Source organism: Canis lupus, chromosome 5 (genome assembly GCF_048164855.1).
Source record: "Canis lupus baileyi chromosome 5, mCanLup2.hap1, whole genome shotgun sequence".
NCBI classification, from domain to species: Eukaryota; Metazoa; Chordata; class Mammalia; order Carnivora; family Canidae; genus Canis; species Canis lupus.
The window spans coordinates 12,524,255-12,548,796 of record NC_132842.1 but is presented as its reverse complement, the minus strand read 5'-3'; the positions used below and the strand labels follow the sequence as shown (position 1 = coordinate 12,548,796).

Below are 24,542 nucleotides of genomic sequence, written 5' to 3'. Positions count from 1 at the left end.
GCACAAAGCCTCTATCACCATCCAGGACTGAAGTATGGCAGTGTTGGCAGTGTACCGCCCAACACCAGGAGACATGGCTGACACAGACCACAATCTTGGGGGACTTGTCTTTTGCCATGACATTGCTGTACAACAATTTGTCATCACATGTGGCCTCTTAATTGGTCTTCTGTCCAGCCCATTCTTGGCTCTTTTCTCTCAGTCACTGCCTGGATCCAGAGCAATCTTTCAAAAGCATAAATCTGATTGATTCTCTCTTTTGAAACTCTTCATAGCTTGCTCATTGTCTGTCATCTGTCTCCAGATGATTAGACCCCAGGCAGCCTCTGCAGGCTCAGCCATACTCGTTTCCCACTAATCTTTTAGTTCCACAAGAGCATCATGCCTTCTCCCATCCAAGGCCTTTGGCAGTGCTGGGAATGCTCTTTCTTTCTGCTTTGCTCATCCTTTGGATCTCTGTTTAAAAATAACTTCTTTAAAGAAGTCATACCTGACCTCTTGACTAGACTAAGTCCTGCTGCCATTAAACTCTTTCTTAGTTAGTCCCTTATATTTTTATAATTCTATGTGACTAATGAATGCTTCAAGCCCAGAAGACTATGAGCTCTTAGGGAGCAGGGACTGTGTCTCTTTCATGTGGCATTTTCCCTTCAGTGCCTATCGCAATGCTTAGCCCATAGTAGGCATGTATTAAATACCTGTTGGATGAATGGATAAATGACCTGGAAAAAAAAAACTGGACTTACATTGAGCAATGTGGGTGATAATGAAAGCACCAATAACCAATGTATAACATTGAACAGAGTATAGAATTTTATTGACTTCATTTTCTTCCACTGAAGATGAAGAGATTGAAGATTATCTTTACTTTCCCCTTTAATTATGAAGCTCTTTGATTATATGGATGGCAGTCTGTTTCCTGATTATTTAAAGAAGTATGTATTAGGCTGTAGTATACTCTGAAAAGCAAATACTTTGTACCTGTAAAATGCCACATTGCAATGTATAGTATTGGTTAGCATTACATATTAAGGTAATATGTATATATATATATTAAGGTAATTTAGAAAATCTTAAAATGTGGGACTGAAAATTCAGTGGAAACCATCATAAAAGAAGCTTCAGTTTAAGCTGAAGCATCAACAATAACTGGCCAGGACTGTTCTTAGGAGATATACCCAATGTAGGCTTGAGCCCAGCAAACTTGGCAAGGTGTAAATCTCAGCTTGATACATGCCTAATGCACAGTTTTTAAAAGAGTGCTTTTTAAAATAAATTATTTTTTCTGTGTGGTGAAATCTTTTTTTTTTTTTTTTTTTTTTAGGATTTTATTTATTTATTCATGAGAGAGAGAGACAGAGAGGCAGAGACACAGGCAGAGGGAGAAGCAGGCTCCTGAGGTGGGACTCGATCCTCTGTCTCCAGGATCAGGCCCTGGGCTGAATGCGGTGCTAAACTGCTGAGCCACCAGGGCTGCCCTGTGTGGTGAAATCTGATAGCTTCATAAAGAAAAAACAATCTCTTTCACGGTACCCCTGCCCGCGCCCTTCTTTTAAACAGAATATCTGTATATTTTATATTTCAGGGGCCATTAAGATTTAAGATATTTCCTAGGCAGTCAGTATGTGTCCTCTAGATGGCAGAACAGGATTTCGTTTTGCGCTGTTGAATCCTTTTGGTCATTTAATTCAAGATTTCCTATTGCACAAAGTTCTTAGTAATCTTTCAACCGAAAGACTCAATATATGTCTAAGAATTTCTTTTGTACAGATAACACTTGACCAATCCAAAGTCACAGGCAAAAGAAGCAAGGTGCATTAGGAGAAAATCTGAACAATGAATTTTTAAAAAAAAATCCAAAATTTTTGATGTTCTTAAGCTACTAAATTATTTTGAATCAATTGCTTATTATTTTGCCAAAATGTAGATCCTGCTAGACTGGCTTTAATGGGGCAGCCACGGTAGCCCACTAGTTTGGCGGCGCCTTCAGCCCAGGGCGTGATCCTGGATCGAGCCCCACGTCGGGCTTCCTGCATGGAGCCTGCTTCTCCCTCTGCCTATGTCTCTGCCTCTCTCTCTCTCTGTGTGTGTCTCTCATAAATAAATAAATAAAATCTTAAAAAAAAAGACTGGCTTTAATGGACAGATAAGACTTGTTGTCAAGTTGTTGACCTTTATTGTCGCTACTTAATTAATGTTGCTGGAGTCCCTGGAAATTATTCTCTTATCTAGGTTAAAACTGCTGTTACATTTGCCCGTATATTGCAAATTTGCTTAGTAACATATTTTCTTCTCAAAGAAATTTCAAAAACAAATTTTAGAATAGATTTACCTGTTATTAGGAATTTTGGATTGGTCACATCTGAAAGATAAGGTTTATATTAGCCCCTTAAGCAATCCTTTCTAAGAGTTTGTGATATTATGAGATGTCATCTCTGAATACAGTTGCCATAGAGGATCTATTCTTTCTTCCATCTGTTAATAACCAATTCCTACCAGGGAATACATTTTCCAGAGAGCAGACATTCAGTAAATATTTATGAATTTGAATGGACTTGAATACAGGTCACATTCAAAGCTTGGATGTGAAACATCTCAAGAGATACTACTAAAGAGCTGAAGTTTAATCTTTCTGAGAGAGATCAGGTTTCCTCCACAGAAAACTTGGATCTCATGTTTCCAAAATGAAGGTCACTCTGTCCACTAATATGGATAAAGTAATGAAGACCAATATGTCGGTTTTAGGTTTGCTTACATTGAGGTCTAAATTCTCTATTCCTTTTAGATAGCAGACAAAAGTAATAAAATCTGTGCTTTCTCAGTCCCTGGTAATTTTGCCTACAACTGATGAATGCAAGCAACAGTGACAAACATTGTCTGGAGTATATGCAGTTATGGCTTCTAAGAGAGGCTTGCTGGGCATTCTGAGGCCAAGTCTGCATTCAGAAGGAAAGACGAGGTGATTGATGAGCCTTTTCTGTCATGGTGGAAGAATGGGGAAGAAGGACAAGCACAACAGGAATTTGTCTTCTCCTCTGACTTCTGGCTGTGATGTCAGAGAGATTTCAGGGTCATTTCTTCAGGGGAATTCAGTGATACATGGCTTTTGCATTATAGGATTAGAGTAGTTCCACTACTCTAATAGGCTTTTCAGGTATGCCTTTCAGAAAGCTTTGCCAGGCTTTCTCCAGTTTGTATTTTTATTTTTGGTTTGTTTTTTTGGTTGGCATGCACTGGAAAGTATTATTAGCTGAGAAAAAAACATAGTTTATTCACAGTTTGAGAAACAATAGCACTGATTCTTTTCAATTTAGGCATTTGTTCATTCATTTCAACTACAGATACTTCCATAAAGACTATATTACACAGCAGAGCACTTTGTTAGGTACACGGTTTACAGTGCTGGGGAAAGAATATTCTCATGGTCCTGGGGATTCCTTTTAGATTTGAGGTCCTTTAAAATTTCTTTATTTGATCGTCTAAGTCCAGTTGACTCCCAGAATGTGCCAGCTGGTATTCTAGGTGCTGTGGATGTATCAGTGACTAAAACAGTAAAACACAGTTCCTACTTTCATAAAGCTTTCATTTAAGAGGGAGGGATACATGTCTAAATTTATAGCACAATGTCAGTGATGCATGTTATAAAGGAAAGCAGAAGATAATAGGAAGGGAAAGGCTAGTTCTCTCTGTTGTTTTTTTTTCTTTTTTGGAACTTTATTTATTTTTAAAGATCTTATTTATTCATGAGAGACACACAGAGAGAGGCAGAGACACAGGCAGAGGGAGAAGCAGGCCCCCTGCGGGGAGCCCGATGTGGGACTCCTGGAGTCCGGGATCACATCCTGAGCCAAAGGCAGACGCTCAACCACGGAGCCACCCAGGCATCCCTTTTCTGGAACTTTAAATAGAGCTATGAATGAAGATCTTTGTGAAGACTGGTGGGTAGAGAGAAAGGAGGCAACCAGAGAATAGGTCATGTGCTCCGTGAACACAGCACCCACCTAGGAGACTGTGGAATTCAACCAATGAGCCCCTAACAGGGAAGGTTAAGATAACAAATTACAGATGTAGCCAGATACAACATTATGGTAAGGACTTTAGCTTTTATTCAAAGCTTTTTGGGAGACATTGGGGGTTGTGAACAGAGCAATGACACAATCTGAATTTGTGTTAAAATATTCACACTGATGGGATGCCTGGATGGCTCAGCGGTTGAGCATCTGCCTTCTGCTCAGGGCGTGATCCAGGCCCCCCGGAATCTAGTCCCACATTAGGCTCCTTGCATGGAGCCTGCTTCTCCCTCTGCCTGTGTCTCTGCCTCTCTTTCTGTGTCTCTCGTGAATAAATAAAAATCTTTAAAAAATCATTTAAAATAAAATAAAATTAAAATAAAATAAAATAAAATATTCACACTGAGTGTAGGCCAAAGAGAGAACTAGATTAAGTATGGAGACTAGGAAATAAAACTCTATTGTAAAGAGTGATAAAAATTATTATAAAGCAATATATTTTCTTTTTATACTTTCTGTGCAACTATATATACTACTGTCAAAATTCTCAGTGATTAAAACTTTATGTATTTTAGAAGAAATTCTAAACTAGTTAGCCCTTGTATTGTTTAATATAGGTCAAATATCCATATATCATATAACATTTTAGAATTTAGAAAACATGGTTGCCTGGGTGGCTCAGTGGTTGAGCGTCTGCCTTCAGCTCAGGGTGTGGTCCCAAGGTCCCGGGATCGAGTCCTGCACTGGACTCCCTGCATGTAGCCTGCTTCTCCCTCTGCCTCTGTCTCTGCCTCTCTCTCTGTGTCTCTCATGAATAAATAAAATCTTTAAAAAAAAGAAAACGTAAAAACCAGAGATTTCTTAATTTAGATAATAAGAGACATAAAAGAAACACCTAGGCCCCATTTACCAGACTTTGCACAAATATCAATGATGCTAAGTTGGAGATTACTGGTGACAAACAAATATGTCTAGGCTTCACCAGAATCTGTATTTGGGGACCTGAAGGTCAGAACAGTTTGGATGCAGTTCCAAGAATATGTAGAGTATTGGCCACCTGGGTCATTCAATGGTTGAGTGTCTACCTTCGACTCAGGTCATGATCCCAGGGTCCCAGGATTGAGTCCCACATTGAGCTCCTTGCAGGGAGCCTGCTTCTCCCTCTGCCTCTGCCTCTGCCTCTCTCTCTGTGTCTCTCTTGAATAAAGAAATAAAATCTTAAAAAAAAGAATATGTAGGGTATTAAGAAAGAATATTATTATAAACCCAAATATGAACATATGAATAGGATTATTTGATCTTCAACTTGGAAATAAAAGATTTCCTCATATTTGGTAAGGTTAAGCGGGGAGGGCTATTAGTGTTGTTTGCAAATGTTTCTGGTTCTTCTATACCCTATGCATGTGAAAGAATTGAACTTCCTGACTCTTCACAGATAGGAAGCCATGTAAGTCCATTTCACTTCTCCAAAGATACTTTATTTTTTTAATAATAAATTTATTTTTTATTGGTGTTCAATTTGCCAACATACAGAATAACACCCAGTGCTCATCCGTCAAGTGCCCCCCTCAGTGCCCGTCACCCATTCACCCCCACCCCCTGCCCTCCTCCCCTTTCACCAGCCGTAGTTCGTTTCCCTCCAAAGATACTTTAATTGACAGAGTAGTATCAGATAGAATTTGAAAAACTAGCTAGTGCCTGGGTGACTCCATCCGCTAAATGTCTGCCTTCAGCTCAGGTCATGATCCCGGGTTACTAGGATCAAGCGCCACATCGGGTCCCCTGCTCCATGAGGAGTCTGCTTCTCCCTCTCCCTCTGCCTGTCACTCTGCCTATTTGTGCCCTTTCTGTCAAATCAATCAATCAATCTTAAAATGAGAAAAGAAAAAAAAAACCCTAGCTAGTCCTATAAAGGATTAACTAGGAAAGTATATACAATATAACTAATGTAGTGCTAGATAGCTGACCAAAGGCTATACTTCTTTCTTTTTAGATGATTTTACTACTTTAATCTACTGTAATTTTCATAAATTGATTGTCCACAATGTCCATCATCTATGGGCCATCTTCAACATCATAAACTTGAGAAGAGGGCACCTGGGTGGCTCAGGGGTTGAGCATCTGCCTTTGGCTCAGGTTGTGATCCTGGGGTCCTGGGATTGAGTCCCAAATTGAGCCTGCTTCTGTCTGTGCCTCTCTGTCTCTCATGAATAAATAAATAAAATCTTAAAGGAAATATTGAGAAGAAAATCAGAAACAAAACTGTTGAACAACGATGGCCAACAATTATGTGTCCTAGAAGAACATCAGTGGTAAGTGGTCTCTAAGACAATCCGCAATGATCCCTGCCTCCTCGTGTTCATGTCTTTGTGTGACCCTGCCCCTTGAATGTGGGCTGCACCTGGAGACTCACTTCTAAGGAACAGGAGATGAGAACTATGACGGCCGTTTCTGGATTAGGTTACAAAACATTGGCTTCCAGCTTTGGCAACTACCTGTTGTTTTCTTGCTCGCTTGGTCGGAGAGAAGCCAGCTGCCATGCTGTAAGCTGCCCTGTGGACACCTGTGCAAGGAAGTGAGAGAGGCCTCCAGCCCATAGCCAGGGAGGACCTAGTGAACCAGTGAGGAACTAGGCCCTCAGTTCAACAGCCTGTGAGGAACCAAATCCTGCCCATAACCACATGAGTGGGTTAAGAAGTGGATCCTGCTCCAAACAAACCTTCAGATGTGTCCTCACCCCAAGCCACAGTGTGACTGCAAACTCAGGAAAGACCTTCAGCCAGAGGTACAGCCAAGCCATATCTAAATTCCTGATTCCTGACACTGAGAAGACAAATGTTTTCTGTCTCAAGCTGCTAACTTTTGAGGTAATTTGTGATATGGAAATACATAATTTGATACCTTAAGTATATCCCGGAGCACAATGCCAGACAGTATAAATGCAAAGCTATGGGCTTTCGAGAGTATATTTAAAATGTGTCTGGGCTGAATCCAATTTTCATAAAGGAATTAGTCCTTTTAGCTAAATCATGAAGACCAGGTGTCAAAAAGGAGAATTACTTGTTAAGACCAAACTAGTCCTTGTTTATACTCACCCATACCCATGTGCAACTCTTCATTTCTCATTTTCTCTTACAGTTAGATTCACCATGTGGATAGTTCTATCCAGTGGAATGTAAGTAGAAGTAAACTGTTTTACTTCTGGTTGATTTCCTCCCTTAATATCCTGGCTAAACATGAAATTAGAGGATGGTGGGGGGTGCCCCATGATTTCTTAGTCTTGATTGGTGTGGAAACAACCTGGAACAAAAGGGGGGCCTTTGGTTTCACTTTTATCTTTTAGGCCACATCTGTACACCGTGTGTCTAAACACGGAATACTCTATGGAGACTCTGAAAGCCCTCTGATGTCATGTTGCAAAAAAGCAATAGTCTCCTGGTGCCAATCCATGCCTACCCTACAAAAAATGCATGAGAATGCCTGAATTTATTCATCCATATGCTAATCAACGAATTCAATAAATATGTATGGAGTGCCTGATATGTGATAGGCTTCTTGGTAAGTGGTAGGGACAAAAAGATAAGTCCCTCTATATCAGAGACTGTAGAGGCCACAGGAAAGAGCTATGCTGGAGTAATTATGTGAAGAGCATTACAAAGGAACCAGGGGGGCAAGAAATGGTAGTTTAGGGATATGAGGGAACGAGAACTGGGTTGAGGAGACGTGGTGTCTGGGATGATCAGTCTGAGAGAATGATTTTTAAGTTGAAATTGAAGGGTAAGCGGGTGGTGATGGGGGAGGGTGTGGAGAATGTTCCACAGTGGGGGAGTAGCAAAGGTGAAGGTTCTAAGGTAATGGAAAAAATAGATGAATTAGTTGTAGAAACTGAAATCAGACCAGTGTGGCTGGAGGCAGGTGGGTCTTTCAGGGCCTAACCTTGATAATACATCATAGAGTCAGAGAAACTTTGCGGAAATGATGGATTCGCAAACTAAAGATTTCCAAATTCAACAGGCAAAATTAGAGAATATTTTCCTTTCAGATTCTGACTGCTTGCTTCCATATTATCTATATTCTGTAAAATGAACTTGATCAAACGCATTATTTTCACTTTTTCAGGTTTCACTGATGGTTGAGCTTATGGTATTTGGTGCAAGTCAAGTACATTCCTGGCCATTTTAATTTTTCAGAATCATCTGTGACATATTAACATATTGGGGAAGCTGAGAAGTTAAGTGCTGAAGCTTTAAACAGTTGTAGAATAAATTCTGTGGTAATGATGATGTTACATTTACAGTATAAATGTTAATCAAAGGATTCACTCAAAATCCTTGTTAAAAAAATACCACCATAACGTATGCGTGTCCACCCTCTGGCCCTGGAAACTCTTGTTCTTAAACTTTAGGCAAAACACGGTCTTTGATTTTTCCTAATTTTATCCCAGAAAATGCAAGCCACCAAAATGTTCTATTATTCTCTCTGCACTATGTGATTATGTTTGCCGGTGGCTTGGAAATGAATCAGTTGGCCTGTTCTAGGAAGGATCTCTTTAAAAGCAAACCATGGAATAATATTAGAGTGTATTGTTTGATGACAGTCAGCGGCTGGCAAGGCTGTGTGCCCTGAAACAAGGAGACTGCCAGGTGCCACCAACCCGAGTCCCAGGTGCTGAGTGATTTGTGGAATGGCAGTGCTTTCCCTGCGCTCATCTACATGTCATGGCAGGACACCCTGTGCCAGCAGCTCATTTATCAGGAACTAGCACCATTCGCATTGATAATGTCTGCAATTAGAGCCTATTAGTCCTGATTGAAAGTGAGGGATCAAAGGTGTTATGTAATTTGAGAAAGGAGAAACAACATCTGGAGTCCTGTCATCTTGGTGAGAGAGACGGGAATGAAATTCTGGGAAGAAGTAAATGTGAGCTTCTGTAAACAAGAAGTTGTGGAGTGATTTCTTTAGGGATTGAATTTCATGCTAGCTTTAGAGATATTTAACCGTACTAGCTAGCGTGTGTTGAGTGCCACAAGGATTGTGCTCCATGTTGACTTGTGAGACCTCGCTGAAAACTTACCACAGCCCTGTGAGAAGTAATAGGAGCATTGCCCCTTTCCATTTGGAGCTCTATAAACAGGGATGGACTGAATAAGTCACATATCCATACAATGCCCAAGGATGTGGAAGCCGAAGCTAGCACTGCTGATGAGCATGATGCTAGACATTAGTCTTGGGTGTCCTACTTCTCCATTCACGTCTCTTTATGCTATAGTACATTGCCAGCTCACCAACAGCAACACAGGGGATGAAGGACCCTGAAGTTCCATGAACAATAGGAAGAAGGACTAGCTTAATATAAGAGGTCAAGGTGCTCATCAATGTGATGTATTAAGGATGAGCTGCTTGGGTAGTCCCAGATCTTTTCTGCTATTTGCTAACTGATGTCTGAAATTCCACAGCCTCAAACATTAGGCTCTAATCCTGTCATTTTCCCCCTTCCTGTTAACATGAATAAAGGCTGGATCTTTAAGCTTCAAATAAGTAGTGGCATTTGTATAATTGAATGAAAGGCAAGAGACCTGGTGTTCCCAGGAGATGGGGGCATTTTGTAGTCACTTAATAGAAGAAATTACAGCAAGAAAGGGAAGAACACAGGTAGGAGTGCTTATTTAGACTATAATGTGAGTGGTGTCCCCAGAAGTACCCAACACCATGGTGGGAAGAGAATGTGTGTGTGTGTGTGTGTGTGTGTGTGTGTGTGTGTGTGTTTAACTGAAGACAAACTGAGGACATATTTTTCTTCTTTGTCAAATACTTCTTATAGCAGTTTCCAAGGCATTTCCTTGGTCAATTTTAAAATGTGCCCTTCTATTACACTAGACTGAGTTTAAGGAGGTTTCTGCAACCTGAACTGACCCACTTATTTCTGAAAGTCAAAGAGACTTAACAACCTGTCCATGTGACCTCAGAGAATGTATGTGACATCAGTGCTCCGTGTTATCCCATTCTGGTTAGAAAACGAAAATTAACAAACTATCAACCTCAGTAGTTCATAAATATTTCATTAAGCTTTGATTGTAATGGGAAAATTTGAAAAATTTGCCTAACATTGAAGTTATAAAAAAAATTAGTCTTTTAAAAATTGTTCCTACAGGCAACCTACTTTGAATTATTCCTAAGCAGAAAAAACAAGGGCTGTGTTAGGGCCAGATGATAGAAACTGAAAGCTACATGTGGTTTTTCTAGCAAGCATTCCCAAAGGGGCCCTGGTGGCTAGGTACATGCTTTTGATTAAACTCACTGAATTTCTTCTCTTGTGGCTACAATGCCTGGGCTGGTTACCAAATGTCTTCCTTTCATGGGGATTTGTGCATTAAAAATCACGGAAAGGTGCTTTCTGAAAGTGTCATATTATATGAATGTTTTATAGTATTTTGTGAATGCTGACCATTTTGGGTAAGGTTTTTGAACTTCAAGATAATTACACCCAGTGTACATAGCATGGGCATCTAGAGTTTAGCAAGATGGAAAGTACGTTGCAGGTGCCCATTCCTGAAGGTTCCTTCTCCTTGTGCTATGTGTGTAAGGCTCCGTTACTGGGCTTTGTTTTACTGACAAGCAAACATTGGAGCCAAACTGCCTGGGCTGGAGTTCTGGCTCCATCTCTCCTTAACTGCTCAACTTTGACAATTTGTTTAACCTCTGTGTCTCGGTTTGCTTCTCTGATAGAGAATGATAACAATACTTTCCTTGTCAAATTGTTATAAAATTAACATTTATATATTAACATTATAACATAACACATATATATAAATTAACATAATATATAAATTAACATTTATATATTAACATTATAACATTAACATATATATATATATAATGAGCTTGGAATCATGTGGCCTGTAATAAATTCTCAAGAAATATTTATTATTACTCTTGCCCTTTCTAATTTTCTCTTCCTAACCTTTCCCCTCAATCTTTCCTCTATCATTCTTATATCAAATGTGTCCTATTTCATCTCTGAGTTTCCTTCTAACTCTGAGTTTGAGATTCTAAGATTCTTTTACATGTCAGGCATTGCAATAGGTGTGCTGGGGAGTACGAGCGAGGAGATGTGGTCTCTGCTCTCAGATTACAGCCGTGCAGAGGAGATTGGACAGCTAACTGCCACAGTAGGCAGAATGATATATGCTCTTACAGATGTATAAGGAGCATTGGTAATACAGGAAGAGAGAGGAAAGAAAAACTTCAATTGGAGAATGAAATATGATTTGGGAGAGCTTTTCAGCCATCTTGGCCTCTGAATTCCATTTTTTTTCCTTTTTAAGATTTTCTTTATTTTAGAGAGAGAGAGAGAACTCGAGCAGGGGGAGGGGTAGAGGGAGAAGGAGAAAATCTCATGCAGACTCTCTGTGAGTGGGAAGCCCAATATGAAGCTCAACACGGGGCTCATGGCCCTGAGATCATGACCCTGAAATCATGACCTGAGCCCAAACCAAGTGTCAGAGGCTCAATGACTGAGCCACCCAGGCACTGCTGCATTCTGTTTTGAATGAGGACATTTGAAGGTTCAGGGATATGTGAGTAAAGGCTCAGAGGCCAGAAAGTGAAGAATGAGTCCGGACAACTTGAGTGAGTCTATGGAACTGGAATCTAGGGAATCATGCCTGGCTATTGCAGCCTAGGGGCTAGCGATTGCTAAAAAACTAGCATGACATACTAAGGTTTTGGAGTTTGTTTTACTGATAATAAGCACTCAAAAAGTTTAAACAAAAAGGGACAAAATCAGTCCTTGTTTCTTCTCTCTTTCTGTTCCATTCTTCTGTTCCTTCTTTAAAGAGTTGCTTTTCATTAAAGCAGTTGGTCAGCCCTACCTAGCCTTTCCCTCTGCCTCACATTAGTCTTGCTATGACTCCCTCTGGACAGGGAGTACTGTGTCTTCTGTTAAGGTGATTTATTATTCTCTGGGATCCTAACTTACATTTACATATTCTAAATGACAGCTGCAAGGGGAACATTCTTTATAATATATATTCTAGTGACCTGAGCTTCTTCAGTGATTAGTTTTATTTTATTTTATTTTTTAAAAGACTTATTTATTTATGATAGACAGAGAGAGAGAGAGAGAGAGGCAGAGACACAGGAGGAGGGAGAATCAGGCTCCATGCCAGGAGCCCTAGGCGGGACTCGATTCCGGGACGCCAGGATCGTACCCTGGGCCAAAGGCAGGCGCTAAACTGCTGAGCCACCCAGGGATCCCTGATTAGTTTTATTTTTAAAAGATTTTGTTTATTTATCTGAGAGAGAGTTTGAGCACAGGAACAATGGGAAGGGGCAGAGGGACAGGGAGAAGCAGACTCCCCGCTTTGCAGGAAGCCAGATGATAATGATTTTGGACTTAGTGCCAAGACCCTGGCATCATGACCTGACATCTCCAACTGAGCCACCTAAGCACTCCTCAGTGATTAGTTTTGAATAAAAACATCGTAGATCAAATTTGCCTTGGGTCAAATGTTGGTAATGTAAACTAATTAGTGGATATTGGCTGATAGCATAAAATAGGCATTTTCTTTAGAAATAGTGCTACCTTTTTGAGTACTTATAATCTGTAATAAGCACAAGCTTAAGGTAACACATATGGAAAAATTTGTGTTCTTTATTTTTTAAGAGTTTATTTATTTATTCATGAGAGACACACAGAGAGAGAGAGAAAGAGAGAGAGGCAGAGACACAGGCAGAGGGAGAAGCAGGCTCCATGGAGGGAGCCCGACGTGGGACTCAATCCCAGGTCTCCAGGATCACGCCCTGGACCCAAGGCGGCGCTAAACCGCTGAGCCACCCGGGCTGCCCAAAAATTTGTGTTCTGAATCCATACGAAACAATGTGATTTTCTGCTGAGACTACTGTACTTCCATGTAAATTTGATTCTTCAGTCAGTATTACAGTTTTGTATAAGGAATATAAAATTTCATGTTGCATGTTATAAGTAGAACTCATAACTTGAGAACTCATTTAATGCCCCAAATTTAGTTATATTCTGTTAAAGTAATAAACCAGGAGAGCATTAGACCGAGGTGACTCTGATACCTTGGGGACGCATGGAGGCAAACTGAAACCTAAACCAGAGTCAATGCAATTGAATTTAAGAAAACAAAACTTGAGACTAACTTATCACAAACAGCCAGCTAGGTTTTCCCCAATAGAGCAGCACATGAAGCTAGAGCCAATCAAATAATTTCTTTGCTTTGTTTCTGCATCTGCCCCATAAAAGCCTTCCTCCTAGCTTCCATCCACAGAAAGGTCCTAATTTTAGCTTGGTGCTGCCTGATTTAAATGGATGTTTGCTCAAATAAACTCTTATAATTTTTTTAAACTCTTAAAAATTTTAATGGACTTCAGTTTTGTTTTTTTTTAAATATTGTATTTATTTATTCATGAGACACACACACACACACAGTGAGAGAGAGAGAGAGAGAGAGATAGAGAGAGAGGCAGAGACATAGGCAGAGGGAGAAGCAGGCTCCCTGCAGGAAGCCCCATGTGGGACTCGATCCCAGGATCCCAGGATCATGCCCTGAGCCAAAGGCAGATGCTCAACCATTGAGCCACTCAAGCATCCCAGTTTTTGGGTTTCGTATGCCCAGAAAGTAAGAACCAGCCTCCCCCACATCCCCCACCCTGAGCCATGATTTTGTCTTCACAGCAAGTTACTTAACCTCCTTGAATCTGTTTCCTCATCTGTAAAGGAATGATTATAAAAGTAACTACCTCATAGAATTGCTGTGATTATTAAATTATGTATACACAGCTATTTGAATATGTTTGACACATGGCAAATTCCATGTTTCAGTGAATGTACTCTTTTATCCATAAGGATGAAGTTGTTTTCTGTACTTGGAAAATTCTCTTCATTCATTATTCCAGGATAATCTTTCTTTCTTTTTTTCTGAAATATAATTTTATTATTTTAGAGCAATTTTAGATTCATAGTAAAGGTGAGCAGAAATATAGAGAGGGTCCCTAACACTCCCTTCCTATATATGCAAGCCTTCCACTATCAGCATATACCACAAATGTGATATATTTGTTACAGTTAATGAACCCATGTTGAAAGGAATTGGATACATATATCATTATTTACTTGTCTGAACCCTTAGAATATACAACACCAAGACTGAACCCTAATACAAACTTGGACTTGGACAAACCCATGGACTTTGGGTGATAGTGATGTGTTAAGGTACGTTTATTGGTTGTAACAAATGTGCCACTCTGGTGAGGGAGGTTGTGCATATGTAGGGGGGAGGGTATGAAGGAAATCTGTGTATTTTGCTCTCAATTTTGCTATGAACCTAAAAGTGCTCTAAAAAAATAAAGTCTATTAAAAAAGAATCCTCTGAGCTCTACCTTTTCATCTGTTCCTTTCCCTCAGTCTCTGGCAACCACTGATCTATTTACTGTCTCCAAATAGTTTTGTCCTTTCCAGGATGTTGTATGGTTGGAATCATATAATATATATAATTTTCAGATTACTTTCTTTAACCCTGTAACATGTATTTATGGTTCCTCCATATCTTTTCATGATTTGATAGCTCATTTCTTTTTAGTACTGAATAAAAAATTCAATTTTGTGGATGTCCCACAGTTTATTAATTCATTCATTTATTAAGGGTATCTTGGTTGCCTCCAAGTTTTTGGTAATTATGAATAAAGCTGCTATAAACATCGTGTGTAGGCTTTTGTGTGCATACAAGCTTTTAATTCATTTGGTAAATAATAAGGGGTATAATTCTTGGATTACATTATAAGAGTATATTTAGTTTTGTTAGAAACTGCCAAATTGTCTTCCAAAGTGGGGGTACCATTTTGTATTCCCACTAGCAATGAATACGAGTCCTGTTGCTCCACATCCTTGTCAACATTTGATGTTGTCAGTGTTTTGGATTGTGGTCATTCTAATAGATATACAGTGGTGTGTCATTGTTGTTTAATTTGAAATTTCCTAAGGATGTATGATGTTGAGCATCTTTTCATATGATTACTTGCCATCTATATATCTTCTTTGGTAAGGTATCTAGTTCCTTTAATCATTTTTTTAAAGATTTTATTTACTTATTCATGAGAGACACACACAGAGAGAGGCAGAGACACAGGCAGTGGGAGAAGCAGGCTCCATGCAGGGATCCCGACGCAGGACTTGATCCTGGGTCTCCAGGATCACGCCCTGAGTCGAAGGTAGGCACTAAACCACTGAGCCACCCAGGCTGCCCCCTTTAATCATTTTTCATAGGTTTGTTTGTTTTCACATTGTCGAGTTTTAAGAGTTCTTTGTATATTTTGGATAGCAGTCTTTTATCAAATATGTCCTTTGCAAATATTTCTCTCAGTCTGTGGCTTGTATTCTCATTCTCTTGACCTAGGTCAATCTTTCAAGTTAAAAAAAATTGAAATAGGAAAAAAAATTGTTTAACTAGAAACTTATCACAATAATGTGACGAGAAATAGCATTTGAGCAGCTAGAGAAGATTGTGGGGCTTATTTTTCCACTCTAAAATATTAAGTGGCTAGACTGTTTTTCTAGTCTTTTAAAAAACATTTTCATTTCAAAATAATTTCAGATGTACAGGATTGCAAAATTAGCACAGGGAGTTCTCCTTTACCTTTCCCCCTGCTTTCCTTAATGTTACCATCTTACATAACCATGGTACACGACCACTAAGAAATTACCATTGGAACAACACTCTTAGCTCAACTACAGTTCTATTGGCATTTGACCAGCTTTCCACTAATGCCCTTCTTCTATTCTAGGATCCAACATAGCGTATCACGTTGTATTAATTGTCATGTCTCCTAGATTTCCTCTAATCTTTTGTGGTTTCTCTGTCTCTCCTTGTTTCTTGTGACTTCAACACTTTTAAGAATACCAGGTGGATATTTTGTAGAGTAGCTCTCAATTTGTGTCTGTCTGATGATATCTTACTATTAGTTGGATTGGAATGATGGACTTCTGGGAAGAATACCACAGGAGCAAATTGGCTTTCTCATCTTGACATATAAATGGGTACATGATAGCAATATGACTCATACAGATAATGTTACTCTTGATCATTTGGTTATGGGGCTGTCAGGATTCTCCCCTGTGAAGTTCTAATTTTTCCCATTCCATTTTCTATTCATTAGAAACCAGTCACTAAATCCAGATAACTCTAAAAAAAAAAAAAAAAAAGGGTAATTAGGCTCCACCTGCCAGAACCACAGTAATTAATAGCCACCACAATGCTTACAATACTTACTTATGGGTGATACTTTGAGGCTATGCTGATATCCTATTTCTCCTTAAAGTTCTGACCACTAAGTTAAGCATCCATCAGTGGAATTTCCCTGTGGCAATAATAACTATTGTAAAATTCTAATGATGTTCTATTTCTCTTATTTCTTTTTTTAAAAAAGATTTTATTTAATTGAGAGGGAGAGAAAGAACACTCTTGAGAGAGACAGTGTGCACGAGAAGGGGGAGGGGCAGAGAGAGAGGGAGAAGCAGACTCCCCACGGAGCAGGGAGCTTATGGGGGGCTCGATCCCAGGACTCTGGGATCATGGTCTGAGCCAAAGGCAGACCCCTAATCAACTGAGCCTCTCAGGGGTCCCAGGATTTCTATTATTAGTCACCCTGAGACACTTTTGCTTATGAGGCAGGCACTGCTTCAAAGCTTTGGGGAAGGATTGCCTTCAGGCCAAAATATAATTCTCACTTGACCAATGGTTACCTGAAGTCATCTCAGTGTTGGTGGAAGAAAACCTTTTATTTCAAGCATCATCTAAAAGGCATACAGCCTGCCCCACATTGACCCTTTTTCTGGTTTTGCCAACTAGCTCAGACCTGCACTTCGACACCCTGATTAGGACCAACTCTGCCATCTGTTTGCGATGTCTTCTCAGCTGCTCCCCTGGGAACCGGTGACAATCCCCCCTCCACTAGGAGCCCTGTTTGACTTGACTGTGAGAACAGCCCCAGTTGAGCCAGGCCTGGCTTTCCTGCCTGGCTGGTCTTCTTTGTCACCAAACCCATGCCAACTTTGGCTCCGAAAGTCTGGGTCTGTGATAGTCTACAGTCACAAATGTGGCTTGAAAGTTAAAACAGAGTATAGAGAAAACCAGATCCTGGTGGAGCTAGCAAATTAGCATATTTGTCTGAGTCAGTTTCACTTAAACTAATTAAGTTTCCCTTTGCTCACCACCCTTTGTTGGGTTTCCTCAAGTTTCTTGTGATTCAATGAAACACAAGCTTGTGGATTTCTTCGTATGTTGCTTAATAGATCAGCATGTCAGCAAATAACTTCTTTGCAGGGAGCTGGTGAAATGCAGGGGTGATGGACAATTGCTCAATGCTTAGAAAAAAAACCACATCACTAAATAGGGCGGGTTGGGAAATGAGTACAGAGACATGAAAGCTTAATCTGCAATTCTAGGTTTTAATGCAGAGTGGATTAATATAAAAATGGAGAGCGTTCCTATTGATTTCTGAGAAAAAAATGTATCAGGCCTATTCCTTTTATGCGGTTTATTCATTAAGCATTGACAAAGACACCATTTTGCCATACTTAGGCTTTTCTTATCTGTCATCAGAGACAGAAATTGATTTTTTTTTTATTTGGGCCTGTCAAATATGAATGATGAAAATAGCTAGCAAATTAGCTAAAAAATTTACAGTGCTGAATGTGTGCCTTTTGCTGTTTGGCATAGTAAGAGTTGAGATTTTAGAAAGAGGATCTGTGGAAAAGGCCTGGGTAAAAGGAAGAAGTCATTAAAGTTACAAAGCCTTAGCACTTTTACAGAAAATTGAACTTTAGGGAAGAAAAATCTGGTGGTATTTGTTACATGGTTGATTCTCCCCAGCTGGTCTGTTCAAATATTGAGCATCTTCCGTGTGTGGGAATGATAGTGATGGCAACGGCAATCCATAAGGTAGGTTTCCACGTGGGACTCACTTAGGGCTTTAGTGATAGGATTTGTGCAGAGCCTGAGAGCCTGCCTGCATCACTCTGCTTCTAGAGCATTCAGTGTTGTCTGCAGTTTTTCCCACTAGAATGAAATTTATATCTTTGCATCATTATTTGGATTTCTGAATTCCCCTGCCATCAGGACAGATAAATATCTTAAACATTAATAGCTATTAAAACTCTAGATTAATTGCTTCTCCCCCCACAGTGAGAAAAACCTACTAAAATAGAATGCATGTGCACTGGGCAGTGGACAATGATTACAAAGATGGAAATAGTTCTGCTGGAAGTGGAAGGAGGGGCAAAAATAAATATGCTGAACATTCCAGAGCAAGAGCTCATTCTCTTGGAATGGAAGATTCCATTGGCTCTGGAAGATTCAGATATTCAGGGGGGGATGAATGAAAAATAGGTCTTTGTATCATATCAATATATTTTTGTATTCTTTCTTTTCTTTTTTACTACTAGCTGTACTTGCTGTTTCTTCTTTTTAAAAGGCATTTAAAAAAAGAGGAGGCATTTGGTTGGCCCAATCGATTAAGCATCCAACTCTTGATTTCGGCTCAGGTTGTGATCTGAGGATCTTGAGATTGAGCCTCCACTGGGCTCCATACTGGGTGTAGAGCCTACTTAATATTCTCTCTCCCTCTGCCCATCCTGCTCTGCTCCTTCGCTACCACATGCTCTCTCTCTCTCTCAAAAATAAATAAAATAAAATAAAATAAAATAAAATAAAATAAAATAAAATAAAATAAAATAATAAAATGCAATTAATATGATTGAAAGCATAGTGATAGCGGGAGAAATCATTTTACCCAGACATGGATCAGTTCTGCAAAAATCCCAGGCAATTCCAAAAATTTGTATTCTATAATATTATGAGTACTATACTGTTATTTAAAACTTCAAAGCTGGGGATCCCTGGGTGGTGCAGCGGTTTAGCACCTGCCTTTGGCCCAGGGCGCGATCCTGGAGACCCAGGATCGAATCCCACGTCGGGCTCCCGGTGCATGGAGCCTGCTCTCCCTCTGCCTATGTCTCTGCCTCTCTCTCTCTCTCTCTCTCTGTGTGACTATCATAAATAAATAAAAAATTTAAAAAAAGTATTTAAAACTTCAAAGCTGTAGTCAAAACACAACTAAAATATCATATTATGTATGTTTTCTTTCAAAGGAACAAATTGATTAAACCTGAAGCAACCATTAACTTTAGGTAATAATCCTCTGCGTCTGAGATTTCAATGTTCCAAGAAGTACAAAGAACAAGGTCATGCAAAAATGGTTCCTTGTTTTGATTTGACATTCAAAAACATTTCATTAGACAATGGTGCCAGCTAGAGTTTTTATCTTTATAATCGTTCCTCTTATCTGAGGCGACGTGTTCCAAGACCCCTCAGTAGATGCCTAAAACCATGGATAGTACCCAACCCTATCTATACTTTAGTTTTTTTCCTATACATACATACCTATGATAGACTTAATTTATAATTAGGCACAGTAAGAGGTGAACACCCAAACTAATAGTAAAATAGAACAATTATAACAATATACTGGAATAAAATGTGAATGTGACCTCTCTCTCTCAAAATGTTTTTTTTTAAAGATATTTATTTATTCATGAGAGACAGAGAGAGGCAGAGGGAGAAGCAGGCTCCCTCTGGGGAGCCCTGTGTGGGACTCAATCCCAGGACCCCAGCCAGGATCATGACTTGAGCCAAAGGCAGATGCTCAACCACTGAGCCACCTAGGTGTCCCTCTCTCTCAAAATATCTTATTGTAGGGCGCTAGCCCTTCTTGGGATGCTTTGAGGTGACAAAGCACCTGCGTGTGGAATGAAGTGAGCTGATGACACAGGCTTTGTGATGTCACATTAGGCATTGACCTTCTGCTATAAGGCTGCATCAGGAGGAGGATCATCTGCTTCCAGACCCAGTTGACCTTGAATAACAAACCGTGGAAAGCAAAGGCCTGGATAAGAGAGGACTATTCTACTACATTGTGACTTGTGTTGTAAGGATCTGTATTGTTTAGAGGTAAAGCAAAATCACTTTTCACAAATTGTGTGAGGAATAGTCGTTTGTCCTTAGTACAGAGTGCTGATGTTTGGTTTTCTCTCATTTCCTGCTTCTACTCTTAGCCCATTACATTCTATTTGCAGATAACAACTGGAGTAATCCAGAAATGTAAATAGGATTATTTCACCCTCTGCTTAACTTCCCATTGGTTTTCTTACATTTAAAATTTGAACTCCCTTGCTCGTGACATGGAGCTGGAAGGAATGAGCCCTTTCTCACCAGCCTTATCTCATGACACTTTCCCATTTGCTTACTTGGTTCCAATCACACAGACATCTTTCTGTTTCTAGATAAACTGCCTGCTACATACCCACCTTACGACCTTACAGTTGCTATTCCTACTGCCTAGAAACCTCTGCTCCCTGATTTTTGCATGACTGGCTGCTTAATCAGGTTCTACTCAAATGTATCTCCTCCCAAGAAAGGTCTTCTTTGCTCTCAGACCTAAGGGTAACTTTGATCCCAGTGTACATCATGTCACCCAGATTTTTTTTAATACTATTTTTCATTATCTGAAGTTATCATGTTCAATCCTCTGTTTACTTTTTGTCATCCTTCAACAAGAATGTAACTTGATGGAGGAGAAGCATTGTTTGTCTCTTTTCCTTCCATACTTCTGGATTGATAACAGTCTGGAGTCATGTAAATATTTCTTGAGTGAATATATTAATAAATTATTTCTTCTTTTCTTAGTTGGTTCATTGACAACCCATAGAAACTGCACAGTAGTAAAGTAGATGTATTTCTTTCTTTTTTTTTTTTAAGATTTTGTTTATTCATGAGAGATACAGAGACAGAGGCAGAGACATTGGCAGAGGGAAAAGCAGGGGAGATCCCCTGTGGGAAGCCCAATGTGGGACTTGATCCTGGAGCTCCAGGATCACGACCTGAGCCAAAGGCAGATGCTCAACCACTGACACCCAGGTGCCCCCAGTGGATGTATTTCAATTAGTTTGTCTCTCTCTCTCTACAGAGAGATTGGCAATTACCATTACCAACTCCTAGGAGATTAGGTTCCTCTGGCCTCTGACCTAGTAAGAGTAGACCTTTGTGTAAAAAAAAAAAAAAAAGCTACTGGTTCATTAAGAATATGGTCTCTTCAGATTAGTCAGCCAGACAATATAAATTACTAATTAATTAAATAAAATACAAATTAAAAAGAGGGATAGAAGGGAGTTCAACATGAGTTGGAGGGTAGACGTAATGTATAGATTAGCCCAGAGAATTCTCATTCGCATTGTTGATGCCAAGAGATAGGCCTGTAACCCGAAGGGACATTGACAGAGAGCCTGGCAGTGACCCTCCAATGCTTTCTAAATGTACCAGGGAAACTGAAGAATGTGAGGCATATGGTGAGGGAGCCAATTTGTGTGTTTAACCGGCATTTAATATGGAATAAGAAAATTTTCCGATAGAAGAAAGGGTTGGGGGTGCAGTGATAGATGTCTGGAGTGTTGGAGAGCGAGTCTCTGTGTGTGTAGCCTAGGCAGTAACATGTGGCTAAAACAGATGCTAAGAGTCTTCTGAAAGGGGGAAAACGTTTCTAAAAATAGAGGTTGTGTTTAGAGGGAGAAAGGGACTATCTCAAGGGTGGTCTTTAATTAGGGGGAGAAATGGAATATAGTGTAGGGAGGAAATAAAACTCCAGCCATTGTTGGATAGCAGTTAATAGAGTCAAATGTTTTCTTTTCTTTCTTATTTAGTTAATTATTTGAGAGAGAGAGCATGAGCAAGGGAGGGGGCAGAGAAGCAGAGACAGAAGCAGGTTCCCCACTAAGCTGGGAGCCCAATGCGGGGCTTGATATCAGGACCTTGGGATCAGGACCTTAGCTGAGGGCAGATCTTTAACCTACTGAGCCTCCCAGGTGCCCCTAGAGTTGAATGTTTTCTGTCCACTGGTCACCATCTGAAGCCACAATGTAGACACAGGTAGCACAGAACTACCAAGCAATAACCTCCCTGGGCAACTGAACCCTTTTCAAAAGCCATGGGCAAGCCTTTTAAAACCTAGGATCCATGACTGAACTTGGAAATGTGGGAATGCCTGAAACACATGTTTGTGATCATTCCCACGTGTATTTATTTCTGGAGAAATTTTTTGTAACTTTTTCTTGGATTCCTAAAGGGGTCTGAGATTTTTAAAAGGGCAAGATATGCTGCTGGATGGCTTTGCTGATGCTACACTTTTGGTGAGAAAGCTCTCCCACTTTTCCTGAGGTGGTGACAATCCAAGAGACTTTAACAAGGGGGCAAAATAGGTACTAAAAGTCTTTCTATGGCTTGGTAAATCGATGACCAATCCTGCTATGTTGAAAGTAACTCTGGCTATCCAGAGACTCCACAAAACAGTTCCTGTTGCTTTGTGAATATGACTATGTAGATTTTGGCTGATGGACAAATGACTCATTGCCCTTGAAAACACTATGGAAAAGCTATGCTTTGCATCTGTCTTGGGAATAAACTTGCTTTTGATTGACACTGTGATGGCAAACAATTTAAAGTAAAGGAAGACAGAATGTCATCTTTGGGGGCAGATACTAGTATGAGAAGTCAAAAGTGTGAGGGAAGTGCTTTTAAAGAGGTGCTATTTTTCTGTGTTCTTTTATGCCACAGGAAAAAGCACAGGAAAAACATTTTTATTTTTACTCTTATTTAAAAGTCAGTGATTGCAACATTAATTGTAAGTGAAAAAAACACTGTTAACCTGGATACACAGGGTTTGGTAATAAATGGTTTAGGGGACCCTGTAACTTTAATTATTGTCAAAATTTCAAATAACTGAACTGTGTGTGTGTGTGTGTGTGTGTGTAATACTATTTTGTGAAAACTCACAAGTACTTTTTGGAAATTCCTTATAAAACATCAGATGCTTATTTTCCTGGAGCATTGGCCTCAAAATCTTTAATTTATTGGCTAGAATGAATTGTTCTAGTACCAAGATACATTTACGACTCTTTTAATTCAGTTGGTGTATTTGGTATATGCAGATGATATATTAATTTAAAAAAAAACATGATGGAGGATTTTTCAGGCCTGAAAGAATCCAAGCCTCTTCATTCAGGGAGTTGCCTTGACACCAGGAAAATCAGATTTCATGAATATAACTTGATATTATCCTTTAACTTGATATTTACCCCAGGAAGATAAGATGGGAAAACAACACATCCAATTCAATAATAGATAAGAAACATACACTTTTTCTTTTCTGAGAGCTATGTAACCTTTGGGTCAATTTGGATGTTTAGAGAATTTTTCTTTCGTACTTTGTGGGAATTTTAAAGATATATATATATCTCAAAGAGTTTATATCAAACAGAATGACCTACTTAAAATAGAAAAAAAAATTGAACAGTTCCACTCTTCTGAGCCAGCAGAAGCTGAAATTCCTTGATACTATTCTTCTCTACTGAGTGTCTCACTTCAGAGCTTCTCTTTTAATTTTCTTGACACTTCTCATTTCAGAGGGACTAAAACGCATCAGCTGAAACACCCCTTCAAATGTGTATGGGAGATTCTCTCCAGGACACTTCTTGGACTCTTCACTCAGTGTTATTATCTGATAAGAAAGGACCTACATCCAGAAGCCCACACTGTCACTCAAGCTCTCTCCATGCTAGCTATCCTTGAAAGTGACCTAACAGTGCGGATCCGTGCCCACTGCTCTGGGGACACCTCTGCTCCCTGGCTCACTGGAATCCATAGCAAGGCTCTGCTGTGCTCAGTGACCCAGTTGCCAGTTGGCTTTGGTCAAGCTTCAGGATTTAAGATTTTGTCACCTTCTTAGTCTCAAATGTCCACATCACCATGTCATTCCCTACTTCACTGTAACTACTTATACCTCACAGAACCCGGAGAATATACAGGACCTGGAGAGTGTAGAAAAGTCTTTACAAAAGTGAATAATCTGACTTTTAAGAACTATACTTCCCTACTTTTTAGTATTCATTTCTTTGAGAACTTTTGCTGTTTTCCAGATTTTACATGGCCAATGTGAGAATAATCCCCTTTACTGAGCTTTCTAACAAGTTGTAAACTTATTTGAACAGATCTTTGAACCTATTGCTAATTAATTCTGCTTGTTTTCTCTGGGAGCCAAGAGGGAAGAGGAGAGAGGGAGAGACAGAGAAAGATGTGTGTGTATGCATGCCCTTGTATACGTACCATCCATGAGAAACTGGTGTTCAGAATTGTACAATTTTTTTGAGATATAACTGGTATATAACATTGTATTAGTTTCAGGATTACAACATGATGATTCAATATTTGTATGTATAGTGAAATGTTTGCTACAGTAAGTCTAGTTACCATCCATCGCCACACATGGTTACAAATTTTTTTCTTGTGATGAGAACTTTTAAGACCTATCCTTATCAATTTTCAAATTTCAGATGCAGTATTATTAACTATAATAATGCTGTGCATTACATCTCTAGGACTTCTCTATTTTTAACCAGAAGTTTGT

General features: G+C 39.6%; 2 long non-coding RNA genes across 2 annotated transcripts; both read left to right on the top strand.

Annotated features, from left to right (window-relative positions):
- The first annotated feature begins 5,994 nt into the window (after positions 1 to 5,994).
- On the top strand, positions 5,995 to 7,861 carry LOC140632879 (uncharacterized). The gene is made up of 3 exons (XR_012030534.1): positions 5,995 to 6,877; positions 7,149 to 7,185; positions 7,354 to 7,861. It is a non-coding gene; the product is annotated as an uncharacterized lncRNA (long non-coding RNA).
- Positions 7,862 to 19,886: 12,025 nt separating this feature from the next.
- Positions 19,887 to 24,139, top strand: LOC140633223 (uncharacterized). Its single transcript, XR_012030853.1, has 2 exons — positions 19,887 to 20,038; positions 23,543 to 24,139. It is a non-coding gene; the product is annotated as an uncharacterized lncRNA (long non-coding RNA).
- The last annotated feature ends 403 nt before the right edge of the window (positions 24,140 to 24,542 follow it).